Below are 24,815 nucleotides of genomic sequence, written 5' to 3'. Positions count from 1 at the left end.
GGTTGAGAGGACGCGCTCCAACCAACTGAGCCATCTGGCCGGCCCTGAATAACTGCTTTCTAACATCGGTTGTGGCAAACAGGACGGATCACATCACAAATCTGGGCTGGTGTGAGGCACAGTGGCTGAGAATGCCCTGCTCTCTCTGCAGCCCCTTTCTTGCCTTCAAAGTCCAATCAAATGATCCTGGGAAAGAAGTGCGCCTGAATGGGGGAGGGTGGTTCTGAAAGAAAAAACTACCAAGATGTTAAAGCAGAGTGAGGGGTAAGCAGGATGTAAGTCACTAAGCAACCGGACTCAGAACTCTCAAAGCTTCTAGCAGCTTGATGACAATTACAGGATTTGTTTCAGCCTGGATGCTGTCTGTGGTACATCATTTTAAGGCAATATTACTTCATGTTGTTACAAACTGTATGTATGTGTTGTGGATGTGTATTTACATAATATATATTATAGACATGAGAGATCTAGTGACTTTTGATACGGGTTTGGTGCGGGTGACTTGGTTACCGAGCCAAATGAGGGACAGCCCTAAACGGCAGTGGGAGGTGGACCACACACCAAAGCTCTGCCTTTGGAAGAATCATTTCCCACGCTGAGGAGCTAAAGGGGCTACCATTTGAGAGGTTAAAGGTAAAGGTTAGTAGAATTGAGACAGGTAAGATGAAGTCATAGGTGTGTTAAGAAAATGCTAGCAGAATCCTTGGAGGTCTTGAAGTAAATACTATTGATATCTTCCTCAGGACCTTAGGTTCTGATACTAATCACTGAATTTCTCTCTCTAAGCGTTCAAATGACTCAGCTCCCTTCCCAGCAGTTACAATAATCACCTAACCTGTTCCTTTTTAAAAATGATTGTTAACCTTTTGTCATTTGACTCTGGGTTTCTCTTAATTTCTCAACTATTTCACTTTCTTTTTTTAAAAAATTTTATTGGGGAAGGGGAATAAGACTTTATTGGGGAACAGTGTGTATTTCCGGGACTTTATTGGGGAACAGTGTGTATTTCTGGGACTTTATTGGGGAACGGCGTGTTTTTTCCAGGACCCATCAGCTCCAAGTCCAGTTCGCCATTTGAACCGGCATCCTTGTTGTTGAGAGCACGCGCTCTAACCAACTGAGCCATCCCGCTGCCCCTATTTCACTTTCTTAGTTCTTTCTGCACCCTAGAGATCCTAAACCACAAACTGGTATTCTTAAAAATTCATCTCACATTACGTATTCTTTTACCTGCCAAACCCATGTGAAATAGTTGATTGGAAATTGCCTCAGAAACCAAAGACACTGCGCTTATGCATGAGGGGAACAGGCTTTGCTGAAGGGCTCTGACACCTTTGTATTGTTTGCTGGTGCAGGCCAGGACCAGGTCGGGAAGTGGCTAAGACTGTAGGTGATCTAATCCTTAACTTGCTGAGAGATGCTGGGTGTAAGCTATAGATTCTGCATCGAAACTAACACTTACCTGGGATGTTTCTCTGGCAGCTGTCAAGTGGTTGTGTCCACCACTCAGTACTCAAGAATGCAGCTTCTGGGTGAGGGAACAGTCTAGTCATTTTAGATGTGGTTAGGGAGAAAGCATGGGTGATGAAAGATTTTAGCGAACCCACATGACATAGCGAAACATTTCCAAAAATACCACATAACCTGAATACAGAGTGAATTCTTTTCTGGTAAACACTGGCTTCGGCATTTTTTAAAATCAAGGAATAGCGTATTTATAGACATAGGGAAACTAAACCAAGAAATGAACCAAGAAATAAGCTGTTATAGAATCAGGATTCAGTGCTGCTGGATTTCAAAAATATGTGGGCATAGGAACCAAATTAAGAGGAAATGTGAAAGAAAGGGCGAGGCGGAATCGGATACAGCATGGAAGAAATTTCTCTTTAAGCAGAAACATTGGGCCCTAGGTTGTCGTCTTAGGATGAACCATATGAAATTGCTGATAGGCAACCATTTTTGACATGCAAAAATCATTTCATTTGGCTCAAACATTATTTCAGACCTTTTTCTTTTCCTTGGAATAAAGATTTTTAAAAGTTCAGTGCACAATAGGCTAGTTAAAATTTCATCGAGGTATTTCAATAGCAAAAAAAAAAAACCAAAAGAAAAACAAAAACCAAGAATGAAAATAAATTTGAGTTGAGGTTGTCAGATATTCTTTTATGTCTTTTTATGTTACACTTATTTTACGTAGTCTTATTACTTTACTTCCCAGGTATAAAGCCCTGAGAAAATAACCACTCTACTCGACTAATTTACTACCCTACTAATAACTAGCCCTATAACATATCAGAGAGTGTACTTGCTTTCAGTGATGTTTATATTCTTATCCTAAGTTGACTCAATTTACCATTTATCGAAATAGCCGTGTTGCCTTTTAGAATTAAAGGAAAAGGGGAAAGACCAACTTTTCATGATTCTACTTATTCTACCAACTTGTTCTTGACACCAAAGTTATGCGCAATGTCCTTTCTCCAAACTTTTTTTAAAACCTTCGACTACTCATATATGTCAGCATTCTTCTTAGTAACTAGCATATAACAATGGGTGCAAACTATCTTACAGTGATTTGTGATATTTTTCTTTTGAACTAAATCAGATCATTTATCCTAATCAACCGTTGATCAAGAACAAGTGATAAGCTTTGACCTTAGGTAGTGAAATAAGGTACATGAAAATATAGCAAAACTATCAGGACTTACTGAGTATAGCTCAAGCAGAGTGGCTAGGATTTTAGTTGTAAAGAAATCTTAGAGAATCTGGTAAATTTCTAACTGAATTGTAAGTCTGACAATAGCATTTCAAAGTCCAATTTTGTGGCTTCTTTAAAATCACCGTCTTTATAGCAGCCACAGTTGTAGTTCCTGTTCTTCCATTTTCTGACTCGTTTAGTTGCTTGAAATCCTCAAATAACTCTTTTGTTTCAGATTAAAAGCTTAATATTAATACATGGGCTGAAACAAAGTAAGTTTAATATGTAAAATTTTTGTTTCCATCAGTGTAAGATGAAAAGCTTAATACTGAAAATTTGCAAAACTAAGTTTAAGAGAAATTCAATTAAATTTTCAAATTATGTTTTGTAACTCTAGCATTTATATTTCTGCAGCAGTGCCCTGGAGAGGTCAAGCACACTGTATCAAAGCTTAAAATTGCACTAGGACTTGTGGGACACCTTCTATTTCACTACCTGCTTGTTATCAGTGGACTACCACGTTGGTTGGACTTACGAAAATATCTTTTCATACATTTATTTAACAAAGGAAAATCATCAGAAAATGAGAAGCACCATTATAGCTGGTAAGATGCAGCATGGACCCAATAGAAGTAGATAATCAATGACTGATACTTCCTCAAATTATCCCAAACATGCTAATAAGTAGTGCTTGCAAAGAATTGGAATGACAGCAGCTTTTTGGTTTAAACTGATTGCCAGTATTGACTAGCAGCTTAGGGATGTGGTGAGGAGGAAGAACCCTGCAGTACCTAACAGTCTGTTCCTAAGTGGTGACGGGAAAATACTACGCTGTTTTTTGAGAAGTAGAGGTGATATTTCTCCAGTCCTTAAAGATGAGAGGCTTGTGTTGTTACCGCCCGCCTCTCGTTTCTCCCTTAAGGGATGATGGCATTAGAGCTCTGAAGAGCAATGATATTCTCAGCGCTGAAAGACCTTCTCATAGCAGCTCTACATGTCTTTGTCTTTGTAATTGTCATTGTCACACAATCCAGAAATGGCCTAGGAAAGGCAATGAAATAGAACACAGGTACAACAACAACAACAAAAAGTTCCAACCTTAAGAAAAAGACCCCATCACTGGTGAGCCACACGCCCACTTGCTTCAGATAGTTCATAGTTCCTGCTCTTTTGGGGAGCTGAGGTCTGCACTGCCAGGTCCGGGGATGCTACTTCCTGCTAACTCACTAAGGTAGATCCTTTAGGGGCTATGACTAGATTTCCAGAGCAAAGGGCATCTTAGAATTATTTAAAAATTGGGTCCCCAAAGATGTCAAAGGTATTATGACAGGCTCCTAACAACTATATCATCTGTTACCTCTTTAAATATAATGAATATACACTTGGGCGAAAGTGTTTACTGAGCTGTTCAAATTCTACCCACTCTTCATTAGTTACTGTATACTCTAAGCAAATTCGAATGAGGCCGGTGTGTGCTGGACTTTACTGGAAGGAAAGGTCTAATGACTGAAGCACCATAAGGACCTATTTCACTTGAATGAATGCACATTCATTATGGTAGAAAAATGTCTTATTCTAAAGTACCACGAAGGGACCACAGCAAGTGTCCATGTTAAATGTGTCCATTTCAGTTGTGAATAATTTTGCTGTATATTCACCAAAAGCCATAAGTCATAAATATTACTTTGTCCCGTGTACGTTACCATTTCCATTAAAAACCCGTGTACTCTCTATACCCAGTATTGGAAACACACATTATATGTTTTCAGTATAGGTCTCTGAGGTTAGCCACTGATGCTTTTGTCTAATAAACTCATGGGACTGAACTGTGATATATACAGAAAACAGACATGGATCTGCAAACTGAGTAAGACAGTTAAAAGTGATAAGTAGATTATGTAGGGATGATTAGTGATACAGTTGTAAGAAATTATTCATGTATGGTTATAAGGAAGGGAGAGGTTCAAATGGAAAACCATTGAGAACAGATTTTAAATTTGATTTAAAATATTCTGAATTATGGCAACAGATCAGATACCATAAAAGACACTGGAAATAGGATGCAAACGGGTTAATAAGCTCTTTGATGTGTAATTTACAAAAGCCTTCCATTTTCCGAATCACTACTTACTATGATTTATCCACAGTGTGGGCTTTGGTGACTGATGGGCAACCCCACTTAGTGACTCCCCAGCCTTTTGTCTAGGTTCTGTGCTCTTTGTTTGCTAAGAAAGCAAATTTTAGAAATCTCATTGGTCATGGCCTAAGGAACGAAGGTCAAAGCAGTAGGTGTCATAAAAGCTGGGTGTAATATCCACATTGCAGTGAAGTAGCTTCACAAAATGCCTTTCCATCTCATTCCTGGGGGAGGAGGAAACGAGAAAACCAATATAGGACAATTTAGTCAACTGGGCTACGCTCAGAAATATTCTGAGCTACTACATGGCTCTAAATTTTGTTTTGAAACAAATAACAGCTACCCAGCTGGATGAAGATACTAATGTTCAAACAAGCTACAGCTGTCTGTGTCCTTTCTGCATCCCTGCATGTTGAGCTTGGGATGAGGGGAAGAGGTCATGGCCTCTGATACACTTGTACTGACTCAGCAGCTCGTTCTTCGGAGTTCCATTGTGCAGCTGTACAATCCATGCTCCACACTCACTCACAAGGCCCATTAACAGTGATCAGATGAAAGGAATGATGTGTGCTGTTTATTAGCTTGAAGAACTTGCAGACATTTTCACCCAGCAGATAACAGGAAGGGGCTTGAAGTAGAGACACATCAACAAAAGAAGTGGGCATGTCCCCATGGCAACAATGGGATCCATTGTCAGCCACTGCTGTTATTTCTGAGGGGGAAAACCTCTTGAGGCAACAAGAATTATCTCAAATAAATAAGCTACATTGGATAGGAAAAGGAACCCCTCCCCCTAGCCCAGTGCAGGGGGCTAATGTCAAAGGACATAATGCAAGTTTCTGTTCACCTTAATCTTAGTGGGGTGACAAATTGTCACCATGACAGGACAGTAGGCACTTTTTAAACTGTGAAAGGCTGTAAAAGAGTAAAGATAGCTGTCTTGGCTAGACGAAACCCACTTTATGATACGACCTCCGAGAGAGCACTGGACTCAGTGTTTGTCCTGTGTTGGGAATGCGATCCTGAGATGCTCAGCACCCACTGCCCCTCCTAGAACAGAATGGAGCACACCCACAGGGCCTGGGTTAAGTAAAGTGGGCAAGGAAAATGTTGGGAGCAGTCCTTTGCTATCTGACCACACTGCTGCCACATGCACGTGTTAAGTCAATACTCGTAAGTATAAAATCAGAGTAAGTCGTACCACGTGCACAGTAATCACTTTATAGAGAGTTAATTCTATAAAAATGAGAAAAACCCAAACAAACATTAGAGAGGCTTATTTTGAAAAAACATATTTGATTTCTTTTAAAGTTTTAATATTTTATCCACTGGATAGGTCAGTAAAGGCTTGATAGTCTCCTGCATGCAGAATAGTCAGAATATGAGCAGAGATGAAGTTTTCTCATTTGTTGAACTTTAAACCCAACTGAACCTAATTCCAAAATTAATTTCCTGTTCATATGGATATTAAGTCTATAGAAATGCAAATTAGATGTTTTGATAAGTAGCTAATCAGGACTTAATTTACTACAGAAATAAAATGCACTTCACTGTCCCTTTTATACTTTCTCCACTAATAATATATTTTAATTGTATAGAAATACAGTACTTCGTAGGATTAACATGTCTATTAATAGAAGTTTAGTCACTGATGAAAAGCATTATGCCTGCAGAGTATGCATCTTCTGGGTTTTGCTCTTTCAGTGGCTGGAGAGCTGAATAGCATATCATTTACAGGCATAGCAAATTTTCCGAATAGCAGCTGCTCAGTTTAACTTACTCTTTTGAAGGGAAATATATTCTAAAAAGACACATAGATAGATGCTAGAAAGTTTCAAGAAAAAGCTGATCAATACCAATTTTTCAATTTGGACTCAAAGTGTGACCATTACAAATAGACGTCAACAGCAGGGGGACAAAAAACTAATGTACACTAAACGCTGTTGTAATGTCTTTCAGTTTCCAAAACTCATAAACAAAAGCAGCCTATTATAAACACAGCTCCTGGTATTTCTCTGTTCATACACAGAAAACATTTTTTAGAGCTGGTCTTCCTATAGCTACATTACTGTAGGCAGAAAGAACAGGGCTGCAGGGAGCGAGTGGGGAGGTTTCTCTTCATAAAAGTCCTAATGATTATTTCAGGAACCTACCTTTATTTGAAAAACAGGACCATACCCTGTGTAGAAGAGAGAAAAGATGCTTTATGAAAGGAAAAATAGGAGGTGGCTGGTTAGCTCAGTTGGTTAGAGCGTGGTGCTAATAACACCAACATTGCCGGTTTGATCCCCACATGGGCCACTCTGAGCTGTGCTCTAGGAAAGAAAGAAAAGAAAGAAAGAAAAGAAAGAAAGAAGTGATAGCTTGCCAAAGTTATTATTGCACATTCAACTCTTAGCCGTGTAGCACTAAAATCAGTGTGTGTTCAGGATCATGCTTAAAATATTCCTCTGGAACCGTTTCTTGCTGAAAGAACTAAAAATACAATATAAGTATCCACTGGAAAAAAATACTTCAGTACTCTTATAAGAGCAGTCTCCTACTTGTGCTCATATGCTCCTTAAAATAATTTTGATTGAGTGACATGTCTTTTAGTCTTTTAAATGTAAACAATGGGACCTTAAAATACCATAGTGATTCAATCAATACTCACCACCACTCATTAAAGAAAAACACAGGCACAACCTCAGAAAATGTATAGACGCGTATGTTCCTTTCTACCTTACCCCCCACAGAAGTCTATCTAAATGTAAACTATTTTTATGCTCTAAAGTCTTGTGGATCATCATGTCACACTTCTCTGCAATCAACTTGAAAAGACGTTTTCAGTTTCCTGGAACTATAAGTTTCCAAGGCTGTGACTACGCTTTAGTCACAGCCACATGTCACTATAGAACATCTGCGAAAGTGAATTTTAAAATGTGTGTCATTGTAATTCATTCAAAATTTAAATAGTTTTCTCATTTTCTTCGTAGACATCTTAAAATGGTTGTTCGGTTTATTTACAAATATTTATATTGTTTGATGCTACTGAAAATTATCTTTTAAAAGGACATATTTTCTATTATTTGGGTATCTTTATTCACCTTAGCTCTCTAATTATACAACGCAGACATGCACTTCTTGTTGTCATATATATCCCTTATACAACACTCCTTTTGTAAAATAAATAGATACAACATGGGGTGGGAAAGAGGAGTTAAAGGAAGATGATTTTTACTTCAGGCTGGAGGGAGTAATTTTCTTCTAATAATTCATTTCAAAGCAAATCAGCATGAAATAAACACAACTGTATGAGAGAAAACTATAACCTACATAAAACTGACACTTACTGTGTGAGTGGATGTGATCTCTCATCAAAAATATCCAAGGATCTGTTTCCATCTCTGTAAAATAAGAATGTTCATTTAAAACACTCACTCAGGAGTTGTTAGTGTCTTAGGAACACATCTGCTGGGAGTAGAGAGGGGTTGGAGGGAGCAGCTTAACCTTCAAAGCAGTTTTACAGGTTCTTCTCTTGGATTCTGCAGGAGGGTTTCCTGTCCCCTTTTACCCAGCATATCAAACTCTGAAATCTTTTCCAGCCAGAGTTGCCTTTACAAGCACTGACCCCCCTCCTAACAGGCAATGCTAGTAAACTAAATATATTTCTACTCCTCTAACCTCACGTTGGAATACACAGTAACATTTTAATAAAGAAGTAGTGGTCGGCAATGTTTTCAGAATTTTAATGTATATGAATATGAGATTCATGTTTCTTCCCTGCTGTTTTTCTCGTAGTAGTTTCCTATATGATATTCTTATTGCGTATTTCTTCTTGTCTCTTTTAAAGAGTTTGAGTTACAAACTTGTCTTTTTATTTTAAAAGTGAGCAGTCTTTTGATTTAAAAGTTCACCACTCATCCACTGTGCTTATTCAAAGAGTGGTTCTCTAAGTGTGTTCTGCAGGCCTCTGGGGTTCCCCTAAACCCTGTTCAGGAGGCCCATGAGGTCAAAACTGTTTTATAGGAATATGAAGGCCTTGCCTTTTAGACATTTGCAGTGACTGTATAAAAGGCAAAGTGGGTAAAACTGGTTTCTGCGCCTGGATCAAGTCTGTGGGACCACACTGTACCAGAGGTCATTCTATCCTTCACTGCCACGTGCAGTTGAAAAAAAATCTGCTTTACTTAAGAGCATCCATGGTAAAGTAGTAAAAATGAAGAGTGGTATTAATTATTAAACCTTGATACTTCTTTTTATATTCTGAATGAGTAAGTGGAAAGTACGCACTAAGTAAGTACTTCTGCATACTGAACGGTTGTGTTTAAAATAAGCACTTGTGACTTAGTTGTGAGCTGAACAAGCCACTTTTTAAATAGAATACCATCTTTATTTGGTAGTACAACTGTCATTCTCTCAAAAATGAACCAAGTGAGCCTGTCACTTCAAGGAAAATAATTTAAATATATTTGCTGGCAATGATCAAATCCAAGCTATCAAGCTAAACATCAGGATTTGAAAAAAATTGTACCTTCTTTTGTGAGCTTGACAGCTTTTCAACAATTAAAAATCTTTTCTGATAAGATTGGTGGTGATACTAACAAAAGTGAGTTTTTGACAGCTGTATAAAGAAATGTGAACCAATACTTTCCAAATGACAAATGCATAAGAGTATAAAATCACGTACAAGTAAAAGATCCATTTAGTGTACAAGATAGATCAATGGGTAGTAACTTTACAGAGTACTTACTACAAGTTCATTGATGTCATTTAAAATTCCACTGTCACTCATTTAAGGAACTAGCACTCGTGGACTTTTGGTACAGTAGCAAAGAATATTCATAATTATCTGAAGGCTTTTAAAAATAACATCTTTTTCCAGCTATATATCTGCATGAGGCTGGATCTTCTTCATATTGTTTCTTCCAAACAAATGACTGTAATGACTGAAGTAATTGGAAATGATTGAAGACAGAGTAGACAAGAGAATCAGCTGTCTTGTATGAAGCCAGACATTAAAGAGAGTTGCAAAAATGCAAAGAAATGACATACTTTCCACTCAAGTTTTTTATTGTGGAAAATAATGATTTTTCATGTAAAGTTATGTTAATACTTTTTCCCAATCTGGGGTGATTTTGTCCCCCAGGGGACATTTGGCCATAGTTGGAGACATTTTTGGTTGTCACAGTATGGAGTGGGGAAGAGGGTGCTCCTGGCATCTAGTGAATAGAGCCCAGAGATGCTGCTCAATATTCTAGAATGCACAGGACAGCCCCCACCACAAAGGATCATCTAGCTTAAAATTTCAGTAGTGTTGTAAAAACCCTGTTTTAACACACAATGGACTTATTTTTCAATTCTCAATTTTAATTTCTAATACAGTAAATATCAATATAACCCACATAAAGAAATACTCTTGGGATCCTCAACAACTTAAGGGTTAAGAGTCCTAAGACAAAAACAAATGATTCACTTCCATAAAAGCACCTACAGCATACTCAAATAATGTCTATAGTTATTAGCTAACACTAAACTTACTATCTTGTAAGTTTATTAGCTAGAATAACAAGACAGGTTTGAAAACTTACCTGTTCTGTATGTGGTAATATATTGCTAAGGTCACACTGTGGAGGGAAAAAAAATGTGACATTTGATTTTAACATGTTAGGTCTGAAGACATTTTTTAAAAGGGGTTTGGGGTACGGGGAGAAGGAAGATCTTCCCAGCTACCCACTGGCCTTGGAATCCTTATTTAGAACAGTGTTATGTGGGCACTTTCCCCTTGTTTTAGTGCTTTGGCTTTTAGCAAAAATAGGAGAACTGAAATGCTAGGTTAGAAGACATGTTTCAGTTGATTATTATAAGTTGTTAATTATTTCCCCTGTCATTTGCCCTTCCACCCATAGAACCGTTTCATCCTTTACAACTTCTATCTATTTGTACACTGCTTAAATTTAAGCCATACAGTAGTTTTTGTGCTTAAGAAAAGTTGTTAGGCCCTGCATTTCTGTTGATTTAGTTCAGAATCCACCTACCCACCCATTTTCCATGATTTCCCTAAAGGTAAATAAACAGCTCTATAACACATAAAATCATTTAAAATAACTTTTACATAATTATTAGAAATTTTAATAGCAAATGTAAGTACCCACAAAATCAAAAGGTCTAACTGTCCTGAAAGAAGCAGTGCTAGCCATATGGCCTAATACTAGCCAGTGTAATGTTAATAAGTTATTTCCAAATTCATTTAAATGAAGTATTAATGAACAGATGTAAGTCCTCAGATACTGTGTAAGTTACTACCTGTATATTCCTAAGTTACTTACAGATGATGTGTACTAGGCAACAAGCAGGTTCTCTTGATTATGTTATATGCGTCTCTTTGCCCTCAGTGTCTAAAATGAAGCTCAAAATATATGTTGTATCGAGGGAAGGCAAATCTGAATTTTATAACTAGGTCTTGTTATACAGCTCTCGTAAAAAGGCCGATAACATGTTAGCATCAAAGACGGATATATCTACAGTGCTTCAAACACTGTCATCTTCAAATTGATTTGAAAGTCACAGAATTGGAAGCATATAAGCTGAAAAGGACCACTGAACCTGAGATGACATTTATTTCAACAACTCATTGTACAAATAAAGGAACGAAAGGCTAAAACTGACTTGCCCAAGGTCCCACCAATAGTGAGAAGCAGTTCTCTTTCTCCTGCGCTCTAACAGGTAGTGGTTCTAAGCGTGGCTGTATATTGGGACCATCTGAGGAGCTGTAACAGCTGCCTGGCTTCCAACTCTAGAAGTTCTGATTTAACTGGCACTGGGTATGACTTGGGATTGTTTTGAAAGCTCCCCAGGTAATTGCAATGTGCCACAATGTTTGGGAACAAACAAGTTAGGGTTAAGATCAGAATCACCCTGGATGCTTTTGTCTGTCATCACGCCTCATATCTTTCCTCGCCTTATCAAAAAGGCGTGTGAGAGTGAGGGAGTGTGTTGGGGGAGAGGGTGGAATGCATGGGTTTAAGAGACATATATTGTAAAGAAAGTTCAGTGATTCTAATAAAGCTCGCCCACCCGTCTGAGAACTGTGCACTACGACCCCATGAGAAACAGTTTTCAAACTCATTTCTAAAAATGAATTTGCTCTATTCATTGTGTCAGCAAACCTTTATTTCACCAATAGTGAGTGTAGTGAATGATCATTTTTAAAACTTAATGAGAGCAAATTAAAACTTAAAAATTAGACCAATTTTGGGGGAAAAGTTTACTGAGCAAGATTAATCTTTCAAACTACTTTTGAATTATATACTGAAATATCAGACTCTTTTGAATTCAAAAGAAGTGGTGGACTGAAGCCAAAGTAGTGTGGTGTTTTTCACCCATGGATTTCGTGTCTTGGTTGAATAAAAACATTCAGTGAGGCTCAATAGGTGCCAAAGCTCAGGACTGTAGAGTCAGACTGTTCTCAGTTTTTGCTGACACATAGTTTGACCTCAACTATTGTTGTAAGTGACAGAAAGAAGTTACTTTATTATGATTGTGAACTTGCTGTTTTTAATTCAAGTAAAAGTTACTGATAATTTAATTAGGAAAAAAACTGGCATATTAGAAACAAAGTTAAGTTTATAAGCTAAATATGTTTTGAAGATTCAAAAATAAAATTAGGGATGAGGATATTAAAATATTCAGGTAGCATTTCCCACACTGTGTTCTGAAAAATCAGCGCTCATATCCCAAGGAGACAGTAATAATATTCCTTGGACAACCCCAATGGGAGTCAGGAATCTCTATGTCCTGTTTGGGTTTTTTTTTTTTCCCTCTTTCAGATAAGCTTAAAGATTCATCTTACAGTGTTTTTAAAGTCTATCCCTAGTTGTGGAGAACTAGGGGCTCCCAGAAATTAAGGAACAGTTTTCATCCTCATGACGCTGTTCATGATGCTTATGCATAAACCTGACTCTGGCTGTGTTTCCAAAACTTCACCCTTCTCATTTTTTTCTACTGTGATTTTCTTATATATGGATTGACACCATCCATATAGAAGTCTTGGAGACATATTTATATAGTTATATATAAAATTAAAGTTAATATATCTGTTAAATTAAAACTTCAACAAATTTTATCCACAAAGAAATTAACTTGAAAAGTTGTTCCTTAAGACTAGTTTGATGCATTTCCCCACCTCTTTGGGGGACAGAAAGAAGTGAATTTTCATACAGAAATAGGGCAGGAAAAAAAATGCACAATGGGGAAAATCTGACAAAATCCAATTAAATTTAAATGCAGATACACTCTGGTGTCGGTAGGGACAAACTGTTCCTCCTTTGACGACGAGTAGCTTCTAAAGTAGTACGCATTGTTTTAAGCCGATATCTCATAAAGAAATGCTTTTTTTCTAGAAACATCCAATAAAAAGCACTTCTCCTTTTTACTATGTTCAACAATGTCTTAACAACAGAAATGCATCAAATAAAGATGTATACTTTTTGTGGGATTTCTTATTTGCTAACTGGTTTTCCATTCTTCCAGCCACTCGAGATTAAAATGGAAATTGAAAATTCATATTTAGGTCCTTTGAATCAATATATAATTGACACCAGTTTATTAACCTGATCACTGAATAGGACAACGAAATGACTGAAATGACGTACAGCTAAGATGCTTTTAGCGTAAGGAGACTTGTCACTCAGCCCTTGGCCACCTAGTTGTACTCACCATTTTATTGTGGTTCTAAGATTAGGTTGGCTAATTGTGTTGTCATCTAGAAATATTGTTGAGCATGAGTGATACTTTTTAGTGAGCTGCCTTCGAGTTACCTGAAGGGGCAGGGAAACAGAAGAAAATGTCACAGTAAGTTAAACCTATAAAAGTGTATTTTTTCCTTGCTTAAAATGTCCAATGATTAAGCTTTAAGATTTTTCTCACACTTCATAAACCGCTTGAGTGTGATACCATGTGCAGCTCTATGGGAAACCCATGAGATACTCTAACTTCCACACACAAGATGTGTGGAATGGGTTATAAAATGCTGCCCTTGATATAGAGTACCTACAATCAAACCTGGCCAACACCTATTATAAATGACCTTTTAATAATGTAAAAAGTTTAGAATAAGATTTCAGTATTTTTTCTTAGACAATGAAAAGCAGCTGAGATCTCCTATTTCTACTATTAATTTACTACAGTAAAACCTAATGGTTTATGTCATATTGAAGCAAGAGCATTTTCTTGCAGTAAATGAAAGTCAGTTGTCTTACTGAAAGTCAATAAGAAATATTAGTTCAGGAGACCGTGTGGCAAAACATATGTTTTCGAGTCAGAGGTGTGTGTGCTGGGGCTGCTTTATCACTGACAAGCTGGGGGGTGGGGGGCAAAGCTCTCTCTGTGCCTCAGTTTCCTTATATGGAGGATGAAAGAATCTTGCTTTAAGATTCTCTCACATTTGAAAAACAGATAAAAGAACTCTGACAACATAACTCTCACTTCATGTTTAAATAAGACCGTCAGTACATGACTCCAGTGAGAACCTCAGGGAATACTTTCCATTCATTTCTAAACTAAATTTTATTAATTCTATTCTCTAAGTTATCTGACACGCATCAGGATGCTTTCCTGCTTCACTCATGCTGCTCTCTCTCTTCCTACAATGCCTTTTTCTTCCTTCCTGTCTCAGCAACTCCCACCTACCTCCAGGATGCCTGTGCCGGCAGCCAGTCTATGGGACATCTTCCTTTCTGTGCACTCACACAGCTAAGTGACCCACCACTCGTTACAGGGTATCAGCAGCTTCCGGGACACCCCGCCTAAGGAAAGGCAGGCAGCTCCTCCAGGGAAGGAGGACTTTTACTCCTCTCCTACCTGCAGCTGCTAAGTACAGATTCTGGGACAAATTAGGAGTTCAACAAGTGTTCGACAAATTATTTGAAATCAATTACAATGGGAAGGTAAATCTTACTACAGATATAAATTAGAATTTATCTGCAGTGATATTGGAAAGGTGACAGTGAATGTTTTGAGACCTCCAGAGAATCACCTATTTTTAAAACACTTTAGAAGTATCCATTTATTTGTGAATAGCCCAACAACACAGCAATAATCAAACACTGAAATAGCCGAAACGATGGTAGGACAATTCTCTTGCTTAAAGGAAAGCCAATAACTAGGGTCACGGTAAGTGCAATAGTAGCGTTCTTTAATATGACAGAATACCAACAATTTTAATATACTTGGTTTTATTGTATTTTTTTTTAATGTAAGTGAAATCATTTCACTCCCCTACTTAAAATCTTTCAATACTGTGTTTTCCCTGAAAATAAGACCTAGCCGGACCATCAGCTCTAATACGTCTTTTGGAGCAACAATTAATATAAGATCCGGTCTTATATTAGATTATGTTATATAGGACTGGTTCTTATATTAAAATAAGACCGAGTCTTATATTATTAATTTTTGCTCCAAAAAACGCATTAGAGCTGATGGTCCGGCTAGGTCTTGTTTTCAGGGAAATATGGTAGGAGGCATTTCAGAGAGGCGAGATCTCGAAAAACTGCCCATTTACCCTCTCCCAGGGAAATGTGCTCCAGTGAAACAAGGGAGAATAACAAGACAGAGGGAAACATAGAGTCTAGGACACAGGGGATCCAACACCAGAGAGCAGTTATGTGAGATCCCAGATGACTTCAAAGAGATATGCCAGGAAAACAGATACAGAGCAGGCCTAGGGAAAACCAGTCCATACTGGATAGGGTTTCCAGGTAGGAATTCCTGCCCGTTCTCAGGAATTGTTTTCGCTTTCCCTTTCTTGAATCCTGAGATATAAACTGTTTTCTGTTCTTCACGATGAATCGTTTCCACAAAGTGACAACCGATACTACCAACCACCTGGGTTCAAGGAGCTGATTTTCCCGATTTCCTGACCAACTTTTCTTGGGATTTGGGAATGAGAAAGCGAAAAAAACAGAGAACAGGCAGGAATTCCCGCCCAGAAACCCTAGTGATAAATAGGAAAAATGTCTAAGAGATACATTGTGAGTAGTACATTTATTTCCCATTGTGGGTATTACTGGGTTCAAGGAGCCCATTTTCCCCATTCCCCACCAACTTTTCTCGGGATTCGGGAACGGCAAATCGAAAAAAATTCCTGAGAACGGGTGGGAATTCCCTTCTGGAAACCCTAATACTGGAGTAGGATAACAAAAGGCTGGGGAATGTTGTTTCCAAGAAAAAAATGGAACAGATGTGTTTAGTAGACAGAATATTTTTGATAGGCATGTGACAAATGTTACAACATTTAGGAGGTAAACTAGCTGTTAGAAGACAGGCAAGTGAAGATAGTCAGGAAATTAATTACACACACACAAAAATGAAGAATTGCTAGGTATTTGGTTAATGTAGCATAAATGTAGTATTTCTGTCTGATAGTCATCTTTCTCTGTCATGTTACTAGATTGTTAGGTATAAAAAAATTTTTTTGAAAGGAGGGAGACCAGCCTACTTGCTGTATATGGCTACATGAGATCATGGTGGCTAGAAAGAGGGGGGATTGGATTATCCTGGAGAAGAGCAGAAGTGCTCAGATTTCAGTCCTATTTAAGAAAAAGAATGAAGGGTGTACACGGAGGAGACACAGCCAGAGAACAGTATGGCTCAGCAGTGAAGACTATGTGCATAGTCATTATAACACAACCATTGATTTTGATTTAATAAGAACCATGATATTATTCATGTTGAGGGAACAGAGGGAGGGAAGTAAATCTAAGGTGGAGTGAGGGAGCTAAGCTTTCACCTGCTGTGACAGGAAGTCAGTAGATAGTGCTAAAAATTAACTTTGCTATTATACTTTTGTTCCTTTTGCTGAGAAATAAGATTAAACAATTAAGGCAGATCTTTATACCACAACCACGTTATTGAAATTTAACTTCAAGGTCAGAACCCTTAAAAAATGGATATTACTAAGCTAAAGACTTTCCTGGATGCATACATTTGGTAATCAGGAAAACTAAAGAGATTCAGAAAATCTACCAAAAGAGGTCCATGCTCACAGTACTGAGTCCATTATACTTTTTAGGAATCGTGACAGACATACTTTAAATTCAAACTATTAATTTCTTACTTAACTTTTCAGCTGTTTGCTTACAGCTTGTCCTCTTTTCTCACTCTAAGGATAAAATAAATTAACTGATCAATTCTGAGACAAATACCATAGAACAATAAAAGTGGTTGCTAATTATCTGACGGATTACCAACGTACAAAATGAGACAAAATTCCATGTCACTTTTAAATAAGTTCCAACAAAATCTATCATTTAAATCACCTGGCAAAGTGAATCCCATAAAGGAAAATGTAAAAAACTTAACATATTTTTGACATAAAAAATGTTCTATATTGGGTATAAATGAAAGACTCTCCATGTGCAAAAGAAAAGGGCAAAGCAAATTAAGCCAGGTGAGAAACTTAGCTAATACAAAAGTGTACCTGTTGCACATCTGAACCACTGGGCGGTAGTAGTTTCTAATTCTACACTTACACCTGGCTGACGTGGATTACCAGGACCTAATGTTTGACAGTTCTAAGAATCCTGACATGCACCAGCATCCATGCAAGCATCCTGAACCACTTATTGGGAATCAATGAAAATACCTTACTGAGAAAATGGGTCTTTACTCAATTGGAAAGGAACTTATCTTAAATTTAAGTTTTACAATGAGCGTGCTAACCTCACTGAACATACCTACAAGCACACGAAATCATGTTGCTCTAACAAAGGCCGGAAGAACAACAGCAGCTCCACTTTGTTTCCCACACAGCCTCCTTTGATGCAGGGCGAGCATTGCGGGCACACATTGCTTATGACTGAAAACAGAGGGGCACGAGCTAGCTTTTCTTTTACTGTCTCTCCTCTCTCTACTTGTGTGCAGCCTGTGGCTCTGGGAGAAACTGAAATACAGCACTCTTAACCAAAAACGACTGGCTCACAACAGGCACAGTGCACACACTATGAACACACAGGTTGGAAACCCCCCCTTTTTTTTTAAATATCTTATTGGGGAAGGGGAACAGGACTTTATTGGGGAGCAGTGTGCACTTCTGGGACTTCCCCAAGTCAAGTTGTTGTCCCCTCAATCCTAGTTGTGGAGGGTGCAGCCCACCTCCAGGTCCCATTGTTAGTTGCAGGGGGTGCAGCCCACCATCCCTTGCAGGAGTCGAGGAGTTGAACTGACAACTTTGTGGTTGTGAGCCCGTGCTCCAACCAACCGAGCCATCTGGCCACCTGGGAGCTGAGCCGCAGCACTGACTTCATTCTAGTTGCAGAGAGCGCAGCTTGCTGGCCCATGTGGGAATCGAACCGGCAGCTCAGTTGCCCAGAGCTTGCGCTCTAACCAACTGAGCCACCCGTCCGCCCCAAATCCCCATTTTTTTATTGTGCTGTATTATTTCAGTATTATGGAACCCTCACTTCCTCGTATTCCTGTGGTCAGAATCAACTGAAAAACCTGGTCATGTATGGTGTTTTAAGCAAGTAAATTCAATGTCACATAACATTAAGGCAAATAAGCAGGAAAGCAGGCGTGTTAAAATACTACAGTTCTGATTCTTACCCTAAAACAAGCAGGACACAGGAAATGGACACTAGTTTCAGATGCTGAGGCTGACCGTCTGGGAAACCCCACAAGCATGTTTGCTCTGTGTCCCCCAGCACAGCATTCCGTTGGGATGGAGTGTAAGTCTGGATGTGAGAGATGTGAGAGCATCGTTTGGTTGAGCACTGTGTAAAATGGGGCTAAAATCACACATTCAATCCTCACATAGAAAAAAACTGAGTTTTTTTTATTTGTTCAAATGAAAACCTAACTGTGACCTAAATCCTATCGTTCATCTTTAAAACATGTGCTCTTTGGAGCAAGGGGAAGAGGACATAGTATGGAGAAACAGACCACATCTAGCCCATGTGGCCGATCGACTGAGTTGATAAAGAGGTAGCAAAATGTGTGAACAGTCTACTAAAGGAAAGTGTGTATCATCACCCATTAAAATAAGACAAGCGGCTACATGAAAAAGTGAAACATGTAAACCAATGTCTGAGTTCTTCTACTTTTTATAATGCACAAAACAAAAACAGTTTTCAATCTTTTTCTCGGAGGAAAAAATTATTTTCTTACCGTCCGTTTGAGATTCGCTCAGGAAAACTGTGCCTGTCCTTGGGTGGTCAGAAGGTGTTGATTCCAAAGCTACGTCTGTGTAGGAAGGAGAGAAAAAGGTGGGCTAGTCTTCTATTTAGGCAAGAATAGAAAACACACACTTGAATTTTCATAAGACAAAGGTTGCCCCCATATGGAATACTAAAGTTATCGTTAAAAACACCAGCCAAATCCTGTGGTACAGTGTTCATCTCAATTCCTGTAAGAAAAGGGACCAAGATCCTGACAGAGTAATGGTTAAGGCAATATTTCCCAAAGCACATAATAATGGTTCTATTTTTCAAAAGGGCATTTGGTGGTCAAATCCAAACACACTATAACCCTTGTTTTTAGAGAATCAAAATGCACACTGAAATGTTAAAAAACTAGTTAATCTGTAGTGAATACTGACTCTCTCAGCATTACACAAACTTACCTATCTAGAATACTGTTTTTCCTACAAGTAATATAGTTAGAATCTTGCACAAACATATTTTGGGACTTTTTGACTTTTTAGTTTAACAGGAATCTGAACGATCCATTGTAATGGTACAGCCAACACTAGAAATGTATATAGCTAAACCAACTGCTTTTTTCTTCAAGGAAATTCCTTCACAGAATTTCAAGTTTATTAAACTGCTTTTGGAGAAACTATTCCACTTTTCATGGAAAAGACCCACAAAATTATTTTTAAGTTTTTTTTATTCCTTATTTGAAAAATGAGACAATGTTAGCTATTAAGAAAAATAAATAAATTCAGTTGTGCACAGAGTGACAGGTAGACTCTCACAGCTGCCTTGAACCTCAGGCTTCTGAAAGGATTCAAGACTTCTTCCTACCAAAAAGAAAGCAAATATAATGCATTTGTATCTAAAAAATAAGCAGAAGTGTCTGCAAAAGTAGTCATAGTATATATCAGTGCCTATGGCATGACAAAGTTTAACAAAAATTTTTCAATGAGAAGTCCAGGAGAAGTTAAGGACGAGAATCAAAGAAGAAGCAGGCTTAAACACACACACACACACACACACACACACACACACACACACACACACCTGCCCCAAGCCAAGATATGTTTAGGTTGGTGCAAAACTAATTGTGGTTTTTGCAATTTGTTTTTAACCTTTTAAACCGCAATTACTTTTGCACCAACCTAATAAATACAAAAATCAAGAGGGCTGGGATGAAAAGAAATGACAACATTCAGACAAAAGCAAATTTAGCCCAAGTGACAAGAAAACAGCTGGGACTCCATGTACCCTTCCTTCTATGGTGGCCACATGCCCGAGGCCTGGCCAATCACAGCTGCCCTGGGACTCCCAAGAACCAGAGGAGAAAGGCAGAGCTGTACTCTAGGACCCTCAGACAGTCTGGATCTATGGATCTCCCTTTGCCATCACGAGGGGAAAGCCTTTTCAGGAGAGATCAACAGGAAAGCAGAGCTGAGACAGGTTCTGAGAAGATCACTTAATTCCTGGATCAAGGAGTACCTTGATTTTTACTCTGTGAACTCTGGTTATACAAGTCAATACTTAAAAAAAAAAAAAAGAAAAGAATTTAAGCTATTTTGAGATAGATTTTCTTTCACTTGCAACTGAAAGAGACCTGGTTAATGAGCAGTATTGATATCACATTAAAGGTGGGAATAGGTGAAAGTCACGTGCTCATTCCTTTAACAAATATGAACAGAAATTTGCAAGAGCCAAAATCATGCTTTGTTTAAAAATTATCCATAAACTCAGCCATTACTATCATTACTATTGTTTTTCTTACACTGTTTTTAAAGAAATCTCTAATTAGTGTACTATTTATGTCCTATTATGTTACTGACAAGTGATCTCCAATCTATTGCAGCATATTTACTGTTTAATGAATACGTAATAGTCCATCAAGTGTCATTCCTCTACTTTTACTTAGCCAATTGCCTATTGTAGGGGTTTAGGTACTTACAAAGTTCTATTCTGTAAGGAAAATCTTCACATATATAGTGGGTTTTTTTTTTAAATCAATTTTTTATCTTCTTAGGAAAGATCTCCAAAATAAGATGACTAGACCAAAAAATTAGAATGTTTTCATGGCTCCACATATAAAACTAAATTGATTTCTAGAAAAGGTGGGGGCATATTAGTGTATAATGCTACCCATCATACCACTTTTAGCTTCTACCTCAGCTTTGGATACTTGAAAAAAAAATCCTGTTGATGTGAATGAGAAACCTCACAGTGTCTCGAATTTGCATTTCTTTGATTACACTGTTTGACTCTTTTCCCCACAGTGAACAGTGCTATTTCCACTGGTGAGTTGCCTATCATTTCTATGTACTGTATGTCAACGAGGGCCCTGACGTCAATTTGCATGAGGAATTCATGATTTTCTGATTATAGCCTACAACAATTTTCTATAGAACTTGCACTTTTGGCTAAATACGGCATCACTATTTTATAGAAAGGATATTTAAGCCATTAGACAGTACACTCCTGCACAAACACCGTATTTCTGTACTCTTCTTTAACTGTTTTCCCAAGAGCCTAAAGAGACTGTAAAAAATCATACTACACTATTTTCATTATCACAAAGGTAAGACTGCAAACTATGAAGCAAAGCATTACCATCCCCAAATGTGCACACGTGCATGCATGCATACACCGGGATTTAGAGAGATGTCCAGAAATTACTGTGTGTCTTATATGTGAATCCTTCCAAAAACTATTTCTTTAGAAACCACTAAGAATGTTTTAACTTAGGAGAAATTCTTGAGCTCTTGCTTATAATTAAAATTGCATTTTAAGATCCACCACTTTTGTATTACCAATTTAAATTGCAATTTAATTTGATAGCATGATAGGTTAATGTAGGAAAAGTATGACTTCAAATTAAACTCAGGTCTCAGTATAAATACTCCTCAGAGGAAGAAATCTGTAAAACACCACTAATACTGAGTACCGCTTTTCCCTGAATCTAATTCTGTCAGTTCTAAGAAGCATCTCAATCGCACAGATGTTAAAAATGCGAAAATATAGGCAACTTAGAACAAATGAAATGCATTAATTAGTAAAGGCTAAAAGTGTTAAAATGATGCAATTGTTAACTGCCAATAAATGATTTTTCCTTGTCCATCTATGAGTGAGAGCATTGCGACCAAGAAATTATCTGATAGAAGCAGCATATTTCAGAAAGACATTGATTTCAACATATTGATGTCAATATTTTCCAATTCAGTAGAAATGTCAGCAGTTTCTGGGCTAACTGCTAGGTACCTGTTTACTTAAGGCTTCTTGCGTTTATTGAACTGCTCTATCATCCTTTTACTATACATTGTATTAGTTTTATGGCCCATAACAAACATTAGAATTTAGAGTCTAACAGTTACCATATACACTAATGATTTTTATCTCCGAGTTCGACACCCCCCACCCCCTCAGGTAATTCCTACCCGGTGGCCTTGAGCTGGCCTGCCTCACCTCAGGGCACACAGCACGCTCCTGCGTCCCCCTGTCTCCTGCTGGCTGGAGCCTTGCTTCTCCGTTCCTAGCCTCTGACAGTCCTAACTCCGGCTTCCAATCCGTTTTTGTAGCCGCCACTACCTCGGATCTCAGTCTTGCCTTGTTTCAATCCTCAATCTGTGTTTTAGTGACTGTGACTTAGGTGTGACATTTCATAGAGTGAAATACACCTTTCTTTTGTAGATTTCTAAAAAGTACTTTGCTCAGGTTCTTGGACTTTCAAGAACACTTCTGAGTTGCATTTACCTCCATTTCATTTCACATTATGCAGTGTTACTGTTTTACCCTAAAGTTTATTTTAACACACTAAAAACGGGGTGAGAATAAAGTTAGTATCCCCAAAGCTGCTATTCACATAATGCATAATTCTATAAATTCTATTCCTATATAAAACAGATATGTTCCTATGCTACCTAACTCAAAACACTGTGAGGATCAAATGAAATACAAAATATATATATATAAAGTATATATAAAGCACAATAAATGACAAAAAAAAAAAGCTTTAGCATTTCATCAGAAAGTGTATGAAATATCCACTCATTACCTATACCCAAATATCATCTTAAGCAAATATGTGCTTTGGCAACCCACTACAGGGAAAGGAATAATTGTCTAACAATTAGCAAGAATGTCTCCTGTTTTTTATTTTATTTTAATAAGCAAATACATATTTCCCTGGCTTCTGTGATGTAGAATTCTTTATGTCCTTTCCTTGCTTTTTTCATGTCCTTTATCCTGGAGCTCACTCCATAACAGTAAGGAGAGATTGTATGTTTATGTATACAAAAAAATGCAGGAAGAGTCAACACCAAAATATTAATAAGTTCTGGATATTCTCAGCATAAGTGAATGACTTTTCTGTATTTTCTATATATTTTACATCAAATGCTTATTAATATTGTCACAAAAGAAAGGGGGAAAAGGGGCTTAAAATAGCTATGGAAAGAGGAAACATCTGTTGCTCAGAAGTTTTTCCACATAATGTTGCTAACTCCTTCCCTGCTCACTCCTCAGAGGGACGGAAAGAAGGGGTCACTTGGGGGAGCACCTTTAGCCAGCAAATTAGCAAAGCTCATAAGGTCAGAACATAAAAAGATGTGTGAAAAGTTGATGAATAATAATAATATTGGCTAACAGGACCTTAGTGTCTTTTTTTTGTTACTGATACTACCATCAGTTATATGAGACATACTGTTAGATAAAGGCAAGGTAGTAGAAATATTCTTTTAAGTCTACCTGAAATTTACACTAGTTTCTTAGGAATATCTCTTTGAAATGACTTGAAGAAATCACGATCTTCTGTTTCAGGAGAATAAGGCAGAGTATCATTTATGTATGATTTTGTGTCAATAACCAAAATAATTCAATTCTCCATTGTAGAAAAGCCAAAATGGTTTACATGTAAGTAGGTCTTTCTTAGTTTCAGAAAAACTATTATAACATGAAATTGTTCGACATAAAGACATTAAAAGCAAACTTGCAATGTGCTTGTACTTTATAGTTCTGACTTTGTTTCTATGGAAACTTAGTAATAGGCAAATGCTGAAATTGTGGTTTCTTGTATCACTTTACTGAATGCCAAAAAAAAATCTAAAGACAAATTGAAATGAAAATTTAACGATCGTGTTAAACTTAAAAAGGTAAATTCTGTACTCGCGAACTGTATTTTTTTCAATTTTCTGATTTAACAGTCCTTCTCATAGTCCTCCTGCTTAATCCCTGTCACCTGACCTGCCCTCGTACCAGCTTCTCCTGAAGACCCTGTGTTCAATTTGAAGTCACCAGAACAAACTCTTTAAAATAGATCAACTCGTTTACCTAGTAAATGTATACTATTTCGTGACTTCTACATTTACTCTTATCCATCCTAATAAGTTTAAAGACATAGGATGGAAAGGTAAATGTTGCTTCTGAGTTGCGTACAACAACAGAAAGGAAATCATCAAGACTGGAGTAAATTAAGGTAGGCCTGCTTCATGGATAAATGGTAAAATATAAGATGCATTCTACAGAGCTTTTTTAAGCACCCCAGGAATTGAATGTGGCATATCTATAATGCCCATGTCAGCCTCTTCTGTGCAATAGCCAGCTGCATTACACAGTCATTTCAGATCTCTAAGTCTCAGTGTCTTCACTGGCAATATTGGGAGACTATCCACGGGCCTTATTTGTAGTTAGAAGGGCCAAGTGAGAGATACGGAAAATGTGTTGTAAATCTGAAAAGAGTTATATAAAGGTCCTATTTTGGTCTCTCATCCAACACTACCCATCTACTAACTGGTTTGTAAAATCACTCAGAGGCTCACCTTACACGTTC

General features: G+C 37.7%; 1 pseudogene; it reads right to left on the bottom strand.

Annotated features, from left to right (window-relative positions):
• Positions 1 to 7,226: 7,226 nt before the first annotated feature.
• LOC117025549 (cyclin-Y-like protein 1) overlaps positions 7,227 to 24,815 on the bottom strand; it is a 33,466-nt pseudogene continuing 15,877 nt past the window's right edge.

Source organism: Rhinolophus ferrumequinum, chromosome 8 (genome assembly GCF_004115265.2).
Source record: "Rhinolophus ferrumequinum isolate MPI-CBG mRhiFer1 chromosome 8, mRhiFer1_v1.p, whole genome shotgun sequence".
NCBI lineage: Eukaryota > Metazoa > Chordata > Mammalia > Chiroptera > Rhinolophidae > Rhinolophus > Rhinolophus ferrumequinum.
The sequence above is the reverse complement of the archived record's forward strand: the minus strand, read 5'-3'. Positions and strand labels throughout refer to the sequence as shown.